The following is a 5,078-nucleotide window of genomic DNA, read 5'->3' on the forward strand; positions in this document are numbered from 1 at the left end:
CTGACTGGGGTCCTAAAAGCTTGTGACCAGCCATCTGAGTGGTAACTACTGGTCTCTCCCCATCTGGAGCAAAGAAGAGAAGAAAATCAAAGACATAAGGGAACAATTAGTACAAAGGACTAATGGACCACATGAACACCAGCCTCCATAGCCCTGAGACCAGAAGAAGTAGATGTTTCCCATCTACCACTAGTGACCACTCTGAAAGGGATGACAACAGGAGGTCCTGGACATAGTGGAGAAGAATGTGGAACAAAACTCAAAGTTATAAAAAAGACCAGACTTACTAGTCTGATGAAGACTGGTGGAACTCTGACACTACTGCTCTTAGACACCCTTCAAGCCAGAACAGAGCTTACCCCTGTGGCTCAACTTTCAATTTCTTTCCTGTCTTTTTAATGACCTTTTGCTTTCTTCATGTATGATGTTCTTAATATCATCCCACAACTCATCTGATTTTTGCTCACTGGTGTTCAATGTGTCACTGTTCTTCAGATGGTCTCTAAACTCAGGTAGGCTATAATGAAGGTCAGGAGCGCTGGTGGTGTAGTGCCTAAGGTATTTGACAGCTAACCAGAAGGTTGGTGGTTCAAACCCACCAGCCACTCCTCGGAAGGAAGATTTGGCAATCTACTCCCATAGTGATACCAACTTGGAAACTCAAGGAGGGATTACTATGAGTAGTATCCGACTCAATGGCAGTGAGTTTGGTTTTGGTTTTATAATGAAGGTCATATTGCGGCTCTCATGGACTTGTTTTAATTTTCTTCAGTTTCAACTTGAACTGCATTATGAGTAACTGACAGTCTGTTCTACAGTCAGCCCCTGGCCTTGTTTTGGCTGGAGATATTGAGCTTTTCCTGGCCTCCTTCCACAGATATAGTCAGCCTGATTCCTGTGTATTCCACCTGGTGAGACGCACATGTATACCCGCCATTTATGTTGTTGAAAAAAGGTATCTGCAATGAATAAGTTGGTCTTGCAAAATTCTAGGAAGTCATCTCCAGTGTCATTTATATTACCAAGGCCATATTTTCCAACTACTGTTGATTCTTTTTTGTTTCCAACTTTCACATTCCAATCACCATTAATCATCAGTACATCTTGATTTCATGTTTGGTCAATTTCAGACTACAGAAGTTGATAAAAATCTTCAATTTCTCCATCTTTGCCTTTAGTGGTTGGTCATAAATTCGAATGATAGTAGTATTAACTAGTCTTCCTTGCAGGCATATGGACATTATCCTATCACTGACAGCATGGTGCTGCAGGATAGATCTTGAAACATCTTTTGTTACAATGAATGCAACACCATTCCTCTTCAATTTGTCATTCTGAGCATAGTAGATCATACGATTGTCTGATTCAGAATGTCCCATACCAGTCCATTTCAGCTCAATAATGTCTAGATATCGATCTTTACATGTTCCATTTCATTTTTGACAACTTCCAATTTTTCTAGATTTATACTTTGTACATTCCACATTCCAATCATTCATGGATGTTTGTGGCTGTTTCTTCCCATCTTGAGTCATGCCCTATCAGCAAATGAAGGTCTCGAAAGTCTTACTCCATCCACACGTCATTAAGGTCAATTCTACTTTGATGAGGTAGGTCTTCCCCACTAGTGTTCTGAGAGTCTTCTGACCTGTTGGGCTCATCTTCCAGCACTATATCAGACAGTGTTTCTGGGCTATTCAAAAAGTTTTCCATTAATATACCAGACAGTATTTCACTGCTATTTATAAGGTTTTCAGTGGCCAGTTCTTTGAGAAGTTTATGGCTCCTTCTTTCTTCCCAGTCTGCTTGAGGGCATATAATAGACTTCTCTTTTCACTAATTTTTTTTTTTTTTTTGGAGAAGTAGTTATTTTTCATAAAATAGGATATTATTGTTAAAATATTATACATTGATGAATATGTTTAAATGTTTTAAATGTTCTGTTTTAATTTTTAATAAATATAAGCCACATAATTAGAAACTCTTTGGGATCCTAAATAATTTTTACAGTGCTTTCTGTCCTCCCTAGGAAGGGGTTCCTAAATAACTGTTTAGGATCCCTCTGGTAGCGTAGTGCCTAAGGCACTTGACTGCTAACCAGAAGGCTGGTTGTTCAAACCCACCAGCCACTCCTCGGAAGGAAGGTGGAGCAATCTACTTCCGTAGTGATACTGCCTCGGAAACCCAAGGAGGGGTCGCTATGAGCCAGGTCCGACTTGAGGGCACACAACAACAACAAAGGATCCTAAATAATTTTTAAGAATGTAAAGGGGTGCTGAGATCAAATGTTTGAGAATTGCTGGGCTAGACTGTGTAATAAGCACTTGATAAAAGTTATTTAATCTTCAATATTCTGGAGTAGGTATGACCTCTTCCTACCTCAGATATGAAAAAAAAGAAAAAAAAAAACCTAGTTTTGGAAAAGCCAAGTGATCTGTCCACTATCACTCAACTGATAGTGACAAAGCCAGGACATGGGATGACAAACCCTGCACCACTAGAATGTAGGCTTGTGTATCTTGTTTCAAGAAAGGCAATTTTAAGAATTTCTTAGCCCTGCTTCTCCCATCAAGTAGAGGGATAGGTATTGAATTTCAGCTATATTCCAACTCTGCTAGACTCTATGGAGAGCTCCTGAGAAGGCTAGTTGAAAAGGACCATAGCTGTGGTATGGTCAAGTGGTAATGACTCATGAGCCAAGAAAGGAGGATGCATAGCACATCGCAGTCCTATTCTCAAGTTTCCCAAACTTATGCACAAAAGTTCCACAGGAAATTTTGGTGCACTTGAGCTGCTTTTATAGCAAAGAAGTCTTCTTACATCAAGTAGTACACAGCGATTTCTATCAGAATGTTAGGGTTTCTCAAAGCTTTATTAGAGATTTCAATAATCTAAGAGAAAGGCGAGAATTTATATTTTGACATATCTCATAGTACATTACTAGAGTCCTTACTAACAAAAATACATATCCCAAAGTATATATTAAAAAAAAAAAAAAAAAAACTCACAGCGATCCCTCCTTGGGTTTCCAAGGCACTATCACTACGGAAGTAGACTGCCCAATCTAAAGCTCAAAAGCAATATATAGTGAAACCTGTGAGAGTCAGAACTCAACAGGACTGCCCTGTTCTTCTGGGTGTTGGAAGTTTTCCACCTTTAACAGGTACAGTCTTACCACTTTTCTATCTCTTGATTTAGTGAAAAATATTTGAGTTTTGTCTCTCAGACAGGTTTCTGCCTTACACAGGTTCTGGTTTTCACACATTTTACTATATTTTTCAACAAACTATACAGGATTTATACAGGGTGGAGAGTGAAGAAGAAATATGCTGTCACTAGTCTATCATCAAGGAGCTCTGGTAGTATAGTGCCTAAGGCACTTGATTGCTAGCCAGAAGGCTGGCGGCTCAAACCCACCAGCCACCTCGGAAGGAAGGTTGGGCAATCTACTTCCATAGTGTTATCGCCTCAGAAACCCAAGGAGGGGTCACCATGAGTCGTGTCCAACTCGACGGCACATAACAACAAGTCTACCATCAAAGTCTAAATCCAAACGCCTTTTTACCTTTCTTTTATGCTGAAGGAAGAAAACTACCAGAAAACTAGCAGAGTCAACCATGGGATTTCTTATCCTTAAAGAACAATGGAATAATTTCAAAAGTGAACCTTTACCCTTTCTCCAGAGCATCAATACCTAGAAATCTTGCCTCCTCTTAATCTATTACCAGCTCAACAAGTTATCTTCCTTTCATCATTGAAAACCTGCATTATCAAAGAGGTATTTTTCGTTTAATAAAGAATTGCATATACATGCCAAAACCAAACCAAACCAAACCCACTGCCATCGAGTCATAGTGACCTCCATTGGGTTTCTGAGGTGGTAAATCTTTATGGAAGTATATTGCCTCATCTTGCTTCCACAGAGCTGCTTGTGACTTTGAACTGCTAACCTTCTGGTTAGCAGTCAAATACCTCAGGCACTGTGCCACCAGATCGCCTTTTAAATTATACACAGAAGAATATAATCTCAATCCCTGCCCTTTATAGTTCAAGGAATAATATGGCAAACACATTTATAGGGCCAAAATTATGCTGAATAAAAAAGAAATATGCTGAATAAAACCTGTGAGAGCTGGAACTCAATGGGACTACCTTGTTTTTCTGGGTCTTGCAAGTTTTCCACTTTTGACAGGGTACAGCTTACCACTTCTCTATTGCTCTCTATTAATGGAAAATATTTGAGTTTTCCTCCTTACAGGTTCTGGCTGTCTTAGGTTTTACTATATTAAATCAGCATAAAAACAGGCAATCAAATTTCATCCTCATAAAAGATGTACCTATCCTGCAAGAGCATTAGCAACACCATGATGAAGACAAGGGGATACATTCACGGGGCATTCCTTGACCACAGTTGGTAGAGTAAAAGGAAGTAGCTGACTCTATTTCACATAAAAATATAACTGCAATATCACAAATGGGGGCTTGAACAAACAGGAGTTTATTCTCTTGCAGTTCTGGAGGTTAGAAGTCTGAGTTCTAAGTGCCAGGCTCTACGGGCACGCCTCAAACGTGGGCTTCAGCTCTGACTCTTTCTTCTGGCCCACTGAAGCTAGAGGCATCTCTTCACTCAGGCAGTTGCTGGCTGCTGAGGCTGACAAACCCAAGGTCAACAAGTGAAATGGCACAGTCCCAATATTATCAAACCACACAGCAGGCCATTGATTCAAGTCCATTAAAAATCCCAAGATCAGCAGAACATGGCAGACTGCTGAACAAAGACTCGGCTACATACAGGGTCCAAGTGAGCCTAAAAGCTGTAGACCATTCCTAAAGCTTCTCCTTTTATACAGGAAGCAAACCACATCCCTAAAGCAGCTACTTGCAGCAAATTCCACCATGGAGTTGATTGCCAGTCTCATCATGGGGAATAACTACATCCAGCTGCCAAGACACTCAAAACCAAGCCCAGCCAAGATGACATATGATCTTAACTACCAAAAGTAATATGAAGACTTATAGAACTGAGCATAGCTTTTTTTCAGTGCTCCCAACAGACCAATCCTCCCCAAAGAGAAGGG

Source organism: Orycteropus afer, unplaced genomic scaffold (genome assembly GCF_000298275.1).
Source record: "Orycteropus afer afer isolate SDZICR_OR568_19922 unplaced genomic scaffold, OryAfe1.0 scaffold00030, whole genome shotgun sequence".
Taxonomy (NCBI): Eukaryota; Metazoa; Chordata; class Mammalia; order Tubulidentata; family Orycteropodidae; genus Orycteropus; species Orycteropus afer.